The sequence below is a fragment of the Sphaeramia orbicularis genome, chromosome 20, assembly GCF_902148855.1.
Source record: "Sphaeramia orbicularis chromosome 20, fSphaOr1.1, whole genome shotgun sequence".
NCBI lineage: Eukaryota > Metazoa > Chordata > Actinopteri > Kurtiformes > Apogonidae > Sphaeramia > Sphaeramia orbicularis.
In genome coordinates, this window is record NC_043976.1 from 29,763,555 (window position 1) to 29,780,334 (window position 16,780).

General features: G+C 36.2%; 1 protein-coding gene across 1 annotated transcript in view; it reads left to right on the forward strand.

Moving 5' to 3' along the window:
- The first annotated feature begins 1,828 nt into the window (after window positions 1-1,828).
- Window positions 1,829-16,780, forward strand: part of LOC115411554 (cadherin-12-like) — a 316,867-nt gene continuing 301,915 nt past the window's right edge. The window contains exon 1 of the mRNA XM_030123742.1: window positions 1,829-2,269. The gene's annotated coding sequence lies outside the window, so the exon portion shown is untranslated. The remainder of the gene's footprint in view (window positions 2,270-16,780) is intronic.

Sequence of the window (16,780 nt, forward strand, 5' to 3'; positions counted from 1 at the left end):
AATTTGTCATGTTTACCTTTTACAGCACCCCGGGGTTAATCATGAAAACTGTTCAGTTATGGATGGGAAAAGACCAAAGTCAAAGTTAAAATAAAACCCAATCATCACCAATAAACACATGTACATGGGTTAAAAGTATCATGATTTATTTTTTGTTTGAGTTTAGAGGTCTGAGGAGGTTCTGTGGCTTGACCATTTTTTTGTTGACAAGAGAATGGAACTGCTTACACGTAATGGGTGATCCTCTCAAATCTAATGATAGAGCTACTTCTCTCGCATCTCTAACTTGTGAATGTCGTCAAACATTTGCCTTCCAACAAAAGAAAAAAAGAAAACTTCACAAAATAACATCGTTACCCTCCTGCCATTGTTTTACAGTAGAGCTGTCTGTCAAAGAAGAATAATGTTTTATTCAATTAACACTTAGAGGTCTGATTTAGCAGGCGATGAAGCCGTCAGTCACACCTGTCAATCAGAGCCCACGAGGCAGACGTCAAAGCTTTCAATTAGCCCTAATCTTATTAACGAAGGGGGGAAAAAATACACAAAAGAACCAACAATACACTAATTAGAGGCTCCAAACACAGCAAATGAGACTAGAATTACTCCTATAAAATATTACTCGAGAGAAATTCAATAGAAATCAATTGAGTCGGCCTCTAGTGGTCACCAGCGGTATTGCACTTTCGGATACTTCCATATTTTCTTCATTTTCAAGCTATTACCCCTTGGTTCCTCCACCATATCCACTCCAATCACTCATCACTAAGGAGTCCTTATACATGTCCCTGCATTCTAACTTCATCAGACTACTTCACCACCTTATCATAATCTGTTTGTCCACTAGAAGTCGCTCGACAGCCAGACTACGTTTGAGCAACCTAATTACAGCTCAACCTTTGATCATTGTTTTCAGCAGGAAGATGGGCTCCCTCTGCAAGCAGTCAAGCAGTCAATTAGTCTAAATACCATTTAACCTTTGGCAGGAATATGCACCTCCTCAGCCTACGCTCATGCATGTTCATAGACATCCTTGTGCACATTTACGGGAACCTCATAAAATCGCATCCGTAACAGGACTGGTGGCCTTAAAGCTCTGTAGGGTGCGTCTAACGGGCATTAAAACCAACCAGATAATTTTCCAATCAGTACTTTAAATGCCCAGTGGTGCATCACACTTTTATAGCACGGAGCTATGCTGCTGGTAAATCCATATATTCAATTGAAGTGATTTGCCAGCAAAGCACTGTCTTTTTAATTGAGTTTGCAAATCATTGTACATGGAGCAAGTTCATTTACATTATGCATCTCCATGGACTGAGCTGTCAATCAAACAAAGAGCACTACCACACCCTTAACACCCTGATTTGCTTGTGCAAGACTGCAAAATAAAAAAATAAAAAAAAAGAAAAGAAAAATTCACCCCGAATATGTACAAAACTATTAAATTAAATAAACTATGACACGGTGAAGACTTGGAAAGCACATGCACAGTGGATGAAAGAAGCATCTCCAAGTGTCTTTCCAATTAGAATATCCCCAGTGACCACAGCACACACCACTCTCTCTGTGAGAGTGTGTCAGTGGGGATTTTGGGGGTGGGGTGCTTGCACGTTGGCTCTAATCTGCTTGATGATGAAGATCCCCCAGCGCTCAGGGGACCTGACGAGGAGAGGAGGGTGGAGTGGGGTAGGGGTGAGGGGTGGGGGTGAGGGGTCTGGGCTCCTGCCTTACGCCAAAGCAATCACGACTGTCACCCGCTACAGAGCCAGTACAGCTCACAGCTCTCTCTCTCTCTCTCTCTCTCTTTCACACACTTCCTCTCTCTCACCCACCGATGCACAGCCTTCTTTCCCCTCACTTCGCTGCTCGCTCGCTCCCTCCCTCCCTCTCTCTCCCTCCCTCTCTCAGTCGTCGTTCTGTAACCGCACGGACGCGCTCCACTTTGGTACAGCTCCTGTCCTCTCAAAGCTATTGCTGAAGCTGTTGTGTCTCTCAGTACCTCGTGCAGCGCATTCACTGGCGAGCGTCGGCTCTGTTCCAGCGTGGGCTTAAACTGTACACAGACAGCGGGATAATGAAAGAAAGGCACCAAAGAAGAAGCCAGGGTGAGAGAGGGAATTAAAAACAAGAGAAAAAAAAAAAAAAAAGCATCACAGATCACAGGAGACAGTGTCATTCCTGTGTAGAAGACAGTTTGTGGAGGACAGTTTGACTTGATTTTATTTTCGGAATAAACTGATCCTCTCTTGACACAGCTCCGGTCAAGGTAAGTGGATCTTCCAATTCAGCTTTTCTTTCTCTGGCTGTGATTTTTTTTTTTTTATGTACCCTAGTTTTCACCTTCATAGAGATTAGCAGAACTGATTTCCAGCAATTCTGTCACTTGTGCAGTTGATAGGCATTTCGTAGCCTGTGTTGACGGAGCTTGACGTAGAGAAGATGCTTCTTTTGATAAAACATAGTTGAGACATAGTTGGTAAGCTGCTGTGCCCTTGACAATGCTTCCAACAAGAGTTGCGAGAAACAACGCTGCTGTTTAAGTCAGACGACCGAAGACACTTGTGCAGGTGGGTTTGGTGTTTTCTGCCATGTTTTGCAGAATGATGTGACAATTCAGACACTTGACAATTGACGTGGAGTGGTCAGATGTCAAGAAACTCTGCACTCTGGAATATCCCGACCCCATTAATAGGAGTTATTTCTGTTCATCTGGATATTAAGAGCTATTTAGCCTTTCAACTCTTGTGTGAAACACTGATTACCACATCAGGGCATGTCAAGTGGTTTCACAGCCACAACATAAAAAAAAAAAATATCTAAGCATCATTCACTATTTTCAGAAGTTGTGAAAAATGACTCGCAGCTTTATTTCCATTTGGTCAATATGAAAATATCAGCCTCAAGGACAAGCTTGTATTTTCTCAAAGTAAGTGATGGTGTATCTGTTTGACGTACCAGCACTATCAGGAGTGTTTTCAGCCGTGAGTTACAGCGCAGGATCTGATGGCTCAATCACAGGCACGAGATTATTTCTATTGTTTGCACACACTGCATATCAGAGATATTATTAGTGGGTAAGACCATTCTTTTGGTGTGGAAGGGGATTAGAGAGAACAATCTGAGAGGGTATCACAGAGGCTTGATGGAATCTGATTTACTGAGAAACACGGGATCACAGATGCAACCTTGCCCCCATTCCGCAGTAGCAGATGCTTATTCGGATGAGCCAGAAAGGAAATATAAGGACACACACATACACAAATAAAAAAAAAAAGTATAAGTATAGAAGTGTACCCTCGAGCTGTGCTGAGCTACATCTTCTGTGGACTTATATATTTGACTGTTGTACCAAAGCGGTCCCACTGCAAGTTGTTATACCATCGAATTTGCATTTCTTCGAGTCTTCCACGGCACAGTTATTTGAAGTGTTGGGTCTCAAGGAGTACATCTACAGTCTAGACAACTTGCCTACACGGACAAGGGAAGAGACACAATACAGAAACAGTGGCCACTTGATGCACTTTTGAATCTTTAATATACTGTGCATTGCTATTATTGCACAGTATTACTCTTGTATTATTACTCTGTATAATACCCTCTGAGTCTAGCAGAGGAGGTGCTTTGTGAATTCTAGTACTGCTTTTCAAAGTCAATCCCATCATCACCTACAGATTAGATTAAAAAAAAAAAACCTCTTGCCTGCCACTACTTTAAGCACATCTAATGTAACTCACTTTAGAGTCAGAAGCACCGGGTCTTCTTATCAGCATTCAGCTGAAAACACCTGCTTTGGAATAATCAAATTACGCTCCAAGGAGTCCACTTCCATAGGAAAAAAGAGGAGCCGGACCCTTTGAGTACACAGAGGCTACTGTGCAGAAAATGAGCATTCAGGGCATGCAGCCACCAACCACTCAGGTATTATAACTGCATTAGAGGGGATAAATGAAGGGACACGCAATATACTGCTAGAATTAGTGATGACAGCGATACTAGCTGGCTCAGGTGCGTGAGGAAAATGTCACCCATCTTGACAAAGTACAAAAACATATTAGTCTCATGGCGAATTGTCTAATAGGAATATTATTAAGAAAAGGTTTGTGTAATTTGTCAGTTTATAGAAAAAAAAAAAAAAACGACAGAAAGAAAATCATACTCTGAGAAATGCCCTTGCAAAAAAACATCTCAGCAAGCATTCGATCATATTGTATTACTTTGACTAGTGTTACATCAGATACAGCAGTGTATCACGTTGCTATCTTTACATAGCTAATCTCAGCCCTTATTGTTCAATGGAATGAAGTCCAACTTATGATATTTACACCGCTTTTCAGTTAGCGTCTAATTTCTTTTAATGATTTCAGTGAATTTAACTAACTTGTGCTCCAATTATCCTACCGACAGTCTTGACGCTGCTGAGAATTTTAGACATTTACATCATTTCTTGGTGGTGGCTCATTATATCAAGTAAAAAAAAAAAAAAAAGTTGTTATCAATCACATTCATGGTGAAGCAGACCTGCAAACCACTTCCCTTGGGCGAATGTAAAAGCCTACCGCACCATAGGCTTTTCTCTACCCTCACATCGTCCACGTAAACTTAATGGCAAGACGGAGTGCTTTGCGGTAAATTAAAGTACATGTCCACTAAGCTGCCATCATATCCTCGCATCCCCAGCGCCGTTTGATTAGGGCGAGCTGTTATTTATGGATGGTGCGCAGCCTTTACCGTAAGCAGAACTATAGCGATCAGTCATCCAGATATGCCACCTATCACAGCATTTTAAAGCAAGCGTCCATCAAGAGCCTTAGGCTTAAATCAAATCGATACTTGAGATTATTTGGAGTCTCCAGACTCTCTTTACCTTGGGCTCTTCAATCTCCGCCCCCACTCGATGGACTCATTTTGACACCATTCTGCTCTAAATGAGGTGTGTCTGAGTGTGCACATTAGAATGTAGGCGTCTTCACATATGTATGTTGAGCACGGACATGTGTGTGTGTGCCTTTTTTGTAGCATCCGTCCAATGTCAGAAAGTAGAAAGTACCTTCAATTGCACTGCCCAAATATGCAAACTGACCAGGCTTTAGATTAGGTTGTTCCGTCTACAATTTCAAGGCCACACTCCGATGAAACCATTGTACTTGTATGAACGTGCTTTGTGTCAGGAAGCAATTTTTCCCGCGGGGAGCTACACTCAGGCAAGACCCCTGCAGACCCTTATGACAGGACTCTCCTCGGCTCTCAGACAATCAACAGCAAGAGTCCTAAACATCTCAAATTAAAGTCTTGCAGTGATGGATGACTCTCAATCTCCAGGAGATATTGCGCACACTTGTGTTCTGAATGATGGGCGACTCCTCTTCACTCCACTTAGCAATTATTTATATAGATTTGTCTGTGTTCGTTTGTCAGCTTTTTGGACAGCTTTTTCCTTCCGCTCTGTGGCAGAAATACCCCACAGAGGTGAAACCGTACAGCGTTTGTGTCCGACTGATCTGATGCAGGTGCTTTTTCTGGAAAGCAAACGAATAGAAACCCTCCCTGTGGTATATCGGTGTTGTTTGAAACACTTGGTGAAAATAGTAAGTAAGGAAGCTGCAGTTAGTTGAAGATGCACCTTTTTTTTTTTTATCCAGGACATGACTGTTTTACCCTGTGAACATACTTAAAAGTGAGCTCACTATTGGTGTGCTGTGTGAGGTTAAAGGTACTTCGGCTGCTTCTTCTGTTAGACTTTCTGCAAGGACTTGGAGCATCGATTATTACTCATATCTCAACCCGCTGTGGCCAGAACTGTGGATAAATGATCATTTTGTTGTCTTTTCCTATACGGTGACATTGTTAAGTTAGATTATATTTGTTGTTTTTTTTTTGTGAAAGGCATTTTTTTTTTGCAACCCCTGTCTTTTAGGGATATTTCGAGGGCACTCAAAAGGGAATTCACTTTGTCGTCTCGCACCTTTGTTAGTATACTTCACTTATGGGTTCCCTTTCATTTAAGTTTTAAACACTGCAGAGAAAAGTCTTAAAATAGCCCAAAGAGACCCTGGAGCTTTTTTTTTTTTTTGCCTCTTTTGAAAGAATATGGGCCATCCCTTTGAGAAATACACACAGATTCTGAGCCAACAGTGGACCGAAACGACTGTGGTCATAAAAAATCACTGGAGGCCATACACAGGCACAGGCACAAGTGGATGATGTACAGGGTTTCTTTACCAATGTGTTAAACCTGCTATTTATAAAGCTGTCCTTACTGTGTTGTCTCAAGGCTTGCCAGTTTCAGAAATAGAGTTAATTAGCGAGTTATATACTCATACCTCATCTTCAAGTCTTTGCATTGGTGATAAAAGACTTTACTTTTGACACACATTTCATCAAACGGGGTCCGTCCGAAAAAATAAACTGTAATCTCCGACTAGACTCAACTCTATAACCTTAAACACAATCCTACTGGCCCCCAATGGCAACTTGGAAAAGATTTCCTGTCACACAGGTGAATGACTATTAGTTTACTGACCCTAGAGGGAGAGGGAGATTGTAATGATTTCTAGAGAGGGTGCTAGGGGGCCTTTCATTATAGGGCTGAGTAGCACCGTAGCACCTCTGCAGGAAAGAGTAAGGTAGAAATAGATATGGACGAAACCATTCTTTTGAATTGATTAAGTCTCGCAGGTGGCTCCGAGGCCATTAGCATGCCTTTTGGAACATGACTTTGAGGATCGATAAAACTTCATATATGATTATCTTCAGCTGACTTTAGGGGGTAGTACACATAAAGCCTGTTACGGACCAGAGACGTGACAGATAAATGTCCAATACCGGTCTGCGTAAGCTATTCGTAATGGCAACGGTTTCGAAACAGTTTGAATCACATTTTAGATCAAACATTTCACTAGATTGATTTGGGGTTATTTGTATTGTATTTGTTCATCGTCTTACATACTTGGGGTAGTCTACCTCCAATGTTAAATACAAAAAAAGAATAAATAAAAATGCGACATTGTACTTGGCGCATGGATTTGCAGATGATAAATATCAATTCAGTTAGAAATATTTCAGTTCTGACATCAATTTTGTACTGACATAGTGGATATAAAAGATTTCCAGAGAAATAATATTACAGGTAACATAAACTAGGGTCAAGTGAAAAAAATCTCAAAATAGGATTGCGATAAAATGAACTATTACACAACGCTGATTGTTATAATAATACATTTTTATTTATAGGCGCCTTTCTTGGCACTTAAGGACACCATCAGTAAACTATATATATATAAAATAATGGCAACAGAGCATTTTCGAAACAGTTTGAATCACATTTTCGATCAAACATTTCACTAGATTGATTTGGGGTTATTTGTATTGTATTTGTTCGTCTTACATACTTGGGGTAGTCTACCTCCAATGTTAAAAATACAAAAATAAAATAAAATAAAAATGCTGCATTGTACTTGGGGCTGGGATTTGCAGATGATAAATATCAATTCAGTTAGAAATAGTTCAGTTCCGACATCAATTTTGTATTGATTTTGTGGATATAAAAGATTTCCAGAAACATAATGTTACAGGTAACATAAACTAGAGTCAAGTGAAAAAAATCTCAAAATAGGATTGCGATAAAATGTACTATTACACAGCACTGATTGTTGTAATAATACATTTTTATTTATAGGCGCCGTTCTTGGCACTTGAGGACACCGTACAGTAAACTATACATATATATATATATATATATATATATATATATATATATATATATATATATATATATATAATAATGGCAACAGCGCAGTTTCGCAACAGTTTGAATCACATTTTTGATCAAACATTTCACTAGATTGATTTGGGGTTATTTGTATTGTATTTGTTCATCGTTGTACATACTTGGGGTAGTCTACCTCCAATCTTAAATACAAAAATAAAATAAAATAAAAATGCTGCATTGTACTTGGGGCTGGGCTTTGCAGATGATAAATATCAATTCAGTTAGAAATATTTCAGTTCTGACATCAATTTTGTACTGACATTGTCGATATAAAAGATTTTCAGAGAAATAATATTACAGGTAACATAAACTAGAGTCAAGTGAAAAAAATCTCAAAATAAGATTGTGATAAAATGAACTATTACACAACGCTGATTGTTATAATAATACATTTTTTTAAATAGGTGCCTTTCTTGGCACTTAAGGACACCGTCAGTAAACTATATATATATAAAATAATGGCAACAGAGCAGTTTCGAAACAGTTTGAATCACATTTTGATCAAACATTTCACTAGATTGATTTGGGGTTATTTGTATTGTCTTTGTTCATCGTCTTACATACTTGGGGTAGTCTACCTCCAATGTTAAATACAAAAAAAACAAAAAAATAAAATAAAAAGGCTGCATTGTACTTGGGGCTGGGATTTGCAGATGATAAACATCAATTCAGTTAGAAATAGTTCAGTTCCGACATCAATTTTGTATTGAAATTGTGGATATAAAAGATTTCCAGAGAAATAATGTTAGAGGTAACATAAACTAGGGTCAAGTGAAAAAAATTTCAAAATAGGATTGTGATGAAATGTACTATTACACAACGCTGATTGTTATAATAAATCATTTTTATTTATAGGCGCCTGTCTTGGCTCTCAGGGACACCGTACGGTAAACAAAAAAACAAAACAAACAAAACAAAACAAAAAAAACAAACAAAAAAAACAAACAAAACAAAACAAAACAAAAAAAAAAAAAAAAAAAAAAAAAAAAAAAAATATATATATATATATATATATATATATATATATATATATATATATATATATCAAACATATAAAAAATAATGGCAACAGTGCAGTTTCCAAACAGTTTGAATCACATCTTCGATGAAACATTTCGCTAGACTGAGTTCAGGTTATTTGTATTGATTTGTCTGATATACTTTGGGTAGTCTATCTTCAATGTTGAATACAAAAAAAAAAAAAATGCTGCATTGTACTTGGGGCTGGGATTTGCACATGATTTTTAATAATCTCTCAAGTTCAATATCAATTCAGTTAGAAATAGTTCAGTTCCGACATCAATTTTGGATTAACATTGTGGATATGATAGATTCCCATAGAAATAATATTAGAGGTAACACATGAACTAGGGTCACGAGAAAAAAAATCTCAAAATTGGATTGTGATAAAATGTATTATTACACAACGCTGATTGTTATCAATGATATTATTATAATATAGATTGACAAATGGAATACGCAGGCATATTTTCCACTGGCGAGTACATTTCAGAAGGCTGTTCAGCATACTGATAGGTAAATTCTCATTTCTTCTTCTCATTACGATGAATGATTTATGACTAATTGTTTTCTGGCTACGTGACCTGAAGACAAAACTTGCTTAAAAAGTACTCTATCTTTATGAAAACTACATGCTGTATATGACCACAAAAGCCCATTTACAATGCACATATCAAAAGAAACAAATTGCATTTTACTTTTTTGTTGAATAATACAAATTATGGGTTTTAGGCAATTTTCAACATCTTAACACAGTAAAAACTTTGATCAATTGAATTAATTTGACATATCGCCCATAGGTTAAATATACTGGTAGTCCTGTAATAAAAAATGCTTACAGTCTGCATTAGTGCATTTAGGTTTCATTTCCAGATGTGTCTGTATCTGCTGCAGCCTGTGTCAGAATGTGCCACTGAGGAAAAGACAGTGTTTCCCATTAATGATATAGACTGTGGCGGCCAGCCATACTCTATTTTGTCCTTCCATAGTTTTATAATGAACCAAAAATAATGTGGTGAGCAGAGTGTGCTTTTCCATGTAGATGATGTTCAATCATTTTGGAATGAATTAGGTAAGTGCTACTAATATTATAATGCGTGGCGATAAAAATGAAACTAGCAGGACTTACATCTACAGTGGTGGAAAAAATTGTTAGACCACCTCTTGTTTTCTTCAATTTCTTGTTCATTTTAATGCCTGGTCCAACTAAAGGTACATTTGTTTGGACAAATATAATGATAACAATAAAAATAGCTCATAAGAGTTTAATTTAAGAGCTGATATCTATAATCACTTCAGTTCTTACATCAATATCTTAGGCATTGTACTGACAAAAACAGTGCTTTTAGGCATTCCTTGTTTTCTTTTCTGTCTGTTTTAGTCACATGATACACACAGGAGTTAGTACTTGATTTCATAACCATTGTTTTTGATGACTTTTGATGGTCTAAGATAGATAGATAGATAGATAGATAGATAGATAGATAGATAGATAGATAGATAGATAGATAGATAGATAGATAGATAGATAGATAGATAGATAGATAGATCATTTCTTGCTAGCGCAAAAACTTTTAGAGTTTTGGTGAAATTGCCGTTTTTCCATTAGGCACATTTTTATGCGTAAGTTATATTCATGCAATTTGAGGGTCAATAGAAAAGCGTCTAATGATGGAAAAAATTATTAGACCACCCCTTGTTTTCTTTAATTTCTTGTTCATTTTAATGCCTGGTACAACTAAAGGTACATTTGTTCGGACAAATATAATGATAACAACAAAAATAGCTCATAGTAGTTTAATTTCAGAGTTGATATCTATCCATTTTCCATGTTTTCTTGATAATAACCAAAATCACTTCTGTTCTTACATCAATATCTATGGCATTGTACTGACAAAAACAGTGCTTTTAGGCATTCCAGGTTCTCTTTTCTGTTTGTTTTAGTCACATGATACACACAGGAGTTTGTACTTGATTGCATAACCATTGTTTTTGATGACTTTTGATAGTCTAAGAATTTTTTCCGCGACTGTAGATGCATTATGACCAGTGTTGAGACTGATGCACAGCCTCTGAAATCACTTGAGTTGCAGCTGCAACAGAGAAATCAAGCCATCTTGATGAGATAAGCAGCGACCTTACTGATGTTTCCAGAAGAATTTGTTAACTACTTATCTATCTTAGTTTCTGGCAACTCCTCTAGAGACACGGCAGCTAGCAAACAAACTCTAACATTAATAGCAGTAGTCTTTGGAGAAAAGATGAACATCCTTTTCCCACAAGTCAGACCTCAGATAATAAGTACGCTATCGAGCCAAAAAAAGGTGCTGTGTGAATTTGTTACAATGACAAAAATCTGGTCCACGCCAACAGATAATTTCCTCATGGGATGAAAAATAACTTCAGAAGGGATAACTTTGTGGAACAAAAAAGGTGACATTGACTGAACATAATGCATCCATGAAATGAAGCAGAGCAGTTAAACAGTGCATAGAGGTGACAGTTAATTACCATGGCAACGGGGATGCTCTGCCTGTTACTATGCCTGAGCAAAACCCCGAGCCTTCACTAACTGATGAAGTAAATGCAGAAAAAAAGATGCATCATCAACCTTTTAGTAATATTTGCCAAATTTTCACATTCATTGCAGTAAATTTGCACACCAGCGTCCTAACATTATTGTTTTTAAAGCACTTTTTTCAGATTATTTAGGTAATTTGAAGAACATTATACATCCTAAAACGAGTAAAACAAGGAGACTGTAGTCGCTTTTCCATTGGACATCTGCGCAAAACTTTATCGATGTTTACTAAATGTCGAAAAAACAGAAGAGCGTAATGTTGGTTTTTCCATTAAATCACAAATGCGATGATTTGTTTATTTATTATTGCGAGATGACACGAGAAGTCATTCCATAAACATAGCAACAAATGTGAATATTGTGTTGATTTACAGATATATTCTTTATTATTATATATATTACCCCTCTATCTCGTACTAAATTAAAAAATGATTGGGCTTCCTGGTGTGTCCACACATACCGTGACATGTTTCTTCTTCTTCTTCGCTCTTTGTATCGTACGTCAACATCTGGTTTTTTAATTAACCTGACTCTAGTTGCGAAAAAAGGTCTTTCCATTGCAGTTTTGCGCTTTGCCCGAAAAACCACCTCTTGGCAGCGCAAAAACTTTTAATCGCAAAATGAGACTTTTGGCGAAACTGTTGATTTTTCATTTGGTACATTTTTATGCGCAAGTTATATTTGTGCAATTTGACGGTCAATGGAAAAGCAACTTTTGTCAAGTATATAATCGTATTTATTTTATGTAATAATTTCTATTTTTATACTTCAAGCTCTTTATTTTGATTTATTTTAAATACATTTGTATCTATATATTGGAAATGTAAAATATTTTGCCAAGTGTGACTATTTTTCTTTTTTTTTATCCTACTTTGGTGTAATATTATTATGTACAGGGTGAGGAAGCAAAATTTACGATGAACATTTAGTTGTTTTTTCTCAGCAGGCACTACGTCAATTGTTTTGAAACCAAACATATATTGATGTCATAATCATACCTAACACTATTATCCATACCTTTTCAGAAACTTTTGCCCATATGAGTAATCAGGAAAGCAAACGTCAAAGAGTGTGTGATTTGCTGAATGCACTCGTCACACCAAAGGAGATTTCAAAAATAGCTGGAGTGTCCATAAAGACTGTTTATAATGGAAAGAAGAGAATGACTATGAGCAAAACTATTACGAGAAAGTCTGGAAGATACTATTAAAGAAGAATGGGAGAAGTTGTCACCCGAATATTTGAGGAACACTTGCACAAGTTTCAGGAAGCGTGTGAAGGCAGTTATTGAGAAAGAAGGAGGACACATAGAATAAAAACATTTTCTATTATGTCAATTTTCTTGTGGCAAATAAATTCTCATGACTTTCAATAAACTAATTGGTCATACACTGTCTTTCAATCTCTGCCTCAAAATATTGTAAATTTTGCTTCCCCACCCTGTATATATGTTGTTCAATTGTAAAAAAAAAAAAAAAAAAAAAAAAAAATACTGAACCTCCATAGTGAAGCGATGTAATTTTACTTCTTGGTGAAATTACCACATACACTTGATAAATCCAGACCCTGTGCTTGAGTGGCCACATCTGTTCTTTAAAACAGTAGCTTCATTTATTTCTTATTTGTCTCTGTTTTGATACGTAGCACTACATCTGCCATGACAACAAGCGGATGACAGTACTTACCTCAAGAGAAAAAAAGTAGGTGTTTTCTGCAGTGATTTTCTTTCTTTTTTTTTTTTTTTTTTTTGCTTCTCCCCACAATGCATCAAATTAGGTCACAGAAGTGAGTCGATCTCTAACCTGCAACATACGGTGCTCTGTGAGACGCAGTAAACAAACAAGCCTGGGACTCACTCAGTTTTCAATCCATTCAGTTGCTCGTTTCTCGAATTGTGTTGCATATGATGTTCCGTTCTTCAAAGAAACCTCGGTAAAAATATAACAAAAATCCGTCTTTACATCACTCACTTGAACGCAACATCTCAGGTTTTGATGACTCAATATTGCATAATTCCAGTGGCGATTGAAATGTTTAAACCCAGCTGCCAAATTTAACGCAACCATGAGTAAAGTCTGGTTGTTTGACATGCTACTGCAGATGTTGACCTTGAGTTCATTGCTGTGTGTATTCTTTACGTTTCCACTCACCCTGAATTGTACGCAGGTCGACCGTTGTGACACGACGTCCGTTCTGCACAACATAAGTGGTTTTATTTGCAATGAAAAAAGCTCAGGAAAAAAAAAAAAGGTTCAAAAAAAGTCGCCTTGTTGCCACATTATATTCATACACTCATGACAAAAGCAGCTTGAATACAAAATACTGACATGCAAATGGACTGAACAAAACTGTGCTCTGCTGGAAAAATTTGAAAACAACCCTTAAAAGTCCTTGAATTTGACCTTGAAAAAATGCTTAAGAACCCTGTTATTTACAGGGCTATTCAAAAAGAATGAACCGATTTTGTTACACAATATTTTAATAAGGAAAAGCAACAGAAAACTCCAGCCAAGTCACAAGTATTCTACTCACAATCAACTTTTATTTCCTGTCTTACAAGTGTTCAAGACGCGTATCAGCATATCGCGATCCACTGAGTTGATCGCTGCTGTTATTCGATGTTCAAGGTCATCGAGAAAGGCATTCAAAACTTAGAAAACTCCTCTTTCAGATGGTCACTAGTCACTTTTCCATCGGATATCTGCGCAAAACTTTACCGATATTTACTAAAAGACAAAAAAACAGAAGTGCGAAATTAAATGTAGTTTTTTCTTTTGTTCAGACAAGGGATAGTTTTTAGTTTTTAGATGTTACCTGCTTGACAGTTTCGACTGTGACTCCACATCGGATGACGCTTCTGAGGAAGACTGGAGTCACAGTCGAAACTGTCAAGCAGGTAACATCTAAAAACTAAAAACTATTCCTTGTCTGAACAAAAGAAAAAACTATATTTACATAAACAGAAGACAAAATGAACGTCTTTAGCCTTAGAAGTGCGTAATGTCGGTTTTTCCATGAAATCACAAATGCGATGATTTGTTTATTTATTATCGCGAGATGACACGAGAAGTCCTTCCATAAACATGGCGACAAACGTAAATATGGTGTTGATTTACAGATATATTCAATATTATTATTATATATTACTCCTCGATCTCGTACTAAATTAAAAAATGACTGGGTTTCCTTCTGTGTCCACACATACACATCATGTTTGTTTTAAAACTGTTCTTCGCTTGAAACGTCTGGCAACATGTTTTTTTTTTTTTTTTTATTCATGTGACTCTAGTTGTGGAAAAAGGTCTTTCCATTGCAGTTTTCCATGATATACCAATTGCACTATGCCTGAAAAAACATCTCTTGCTAGCGCAAAAACTTTTAGAGTTTTGGTGAAATTGCCGTTTTTCCGTTTGGCACATTTTTATGCATAAGTTATATTCGTGCAATTTGAGGGTCAATAGAAGAGCGTCTAATGATGGAAAAAATTATTAGACCACCCCTTGTTTTCTTCAATTTTTTGTTCATTTTAATGCCTGGTACAACTAAAGGTACATTTGTTTAAATACATATAGGGATGTAACGATATGAAAATTTCATGTCATGGTTATTGTGACCAAAATTATCACGGTTATCATTATTATCGTGGTATTATTGAAACTGTGCTAAAAATGTTCAAAAAGTACTAATACACACTGAAAAAATTTAACCAAGTTGTATTTTGAAAATAAATAACGAAATAAAAAATTAAATAATTGGCACAATATACCTTCTGTTGCAGAAACATTCAAATATTAACCCTTAGTGGTCTGAGCCTATTTTGTCCGTTTTTCAGTACTTTTGATTTTGCCTTTATATACTATATCACAGGTGTCAAACATAAGGCCCGGGGGCCAAATCTGGCCCGCCAAAGGGTCCAATCCGGCCCGTAGGATGGATTACATTTAAGATTTTAATTCAGGTTCCACATACAGAACAACTGATCTCAATTGGGTCAGACCACTAAAATATTATCATAATAACCTATAAATGATGAAAACTGTAGTGTAAAAAAGTATAATTACATTACATAATTGCATGAAAATGTTTATATTAACAAACTATCTCACAAAAATTTTCAATAACCTGAAATGTCTTAAGAGAAGTACATGCAATTTTACCAGTATTTTGCCTGTTATTAAATGTTCTGTGTATTTGTAATTGTAATGTATGTTGTAATGTACATGTGTAAATGATAAACTGATAAACTGAGGCAGAATATTGTTCAAATTGCACTTGTTTTCTTTAAGACATTTCAGGTTGTTCATGTTATTCACATTTTTAAGGAAACGTTGTAGATGTAAACATTATCATAATGTAATTTTACTTTTCACTGTTGTTATTTTACTGGTCTGGCCAACTTGAGATCATGTAGAGCTGAATGTGGAGCTGAACTAAAATGAGTTTGACACCCCTGTCTTAAGTGAAATAAATGCAATTTTACCAATATTCTGCCTGTTACTAAATGTTTTGTGTATTTGTAATTGTCATGTAAGTTCTAATGCATTTGTGTAAATGATAAACTGAGGCAGAATATTGTTCAAATTGCACTTGTTTTTCTTCAGACCTTTCAAGTTGTTGATGTTATTCAGATTTTTAAGGAAACGTTGTAGATGTTAACATTATCATAATGTAATTTTACTTTTTTCATTGTTCTTATTTTACTGTTCTGGCCCTCTCCAGATCATATTGGGGTGAATTTGGCCCCTGAAATAAAATGAGTTGGACACCCCTGTACTATATAAACAAATGTTTACTATACCCATGTTCGGCATCTGTTTTTTCAGCACAACTTCATTTATATCATCTGCCTATTATTTTTTTCACTATATCAACATAAAATTATATACAATCCAATTTGAAAAACGTATATAATTTATGTCATAAATAACACACAGATGCTTATTGAACCAACGAGATGCTTTAACCCTTTCATGCATGAATTATGAATTATTTTCCTAAGTGTTTTTATTCCTCTTTAAGCATGAAAAAAGCAATGCGATTCAACATTTTTTTTTTTTTTAATGAACCCACTTTTCATGGAGTTGCAAATATGTCCACTCAGCTGGACACCATGTGTTTAATTTTTGAAACAAATAAACATGTATTTACTGGCATACTTTGTGAAAACTATGAACATTTTTTTTTTTTTTTTAATTCTGCTAATCTGATGTTTTCTGATGTCGCATTATAACATACACTTATACTAGTTATTAATCACTTTATGGAGATAGTATGCAAAAAAACCCAACTTTTTGTTTAAAAAAAAAAACAACTAACTGTTAAATACAGTCTAATAATAATAACAAGCAATTGATTTACACTAAAGCATGTTAGTGCAGATGAGGTTTATCAAGAACAGTAAAGTTACA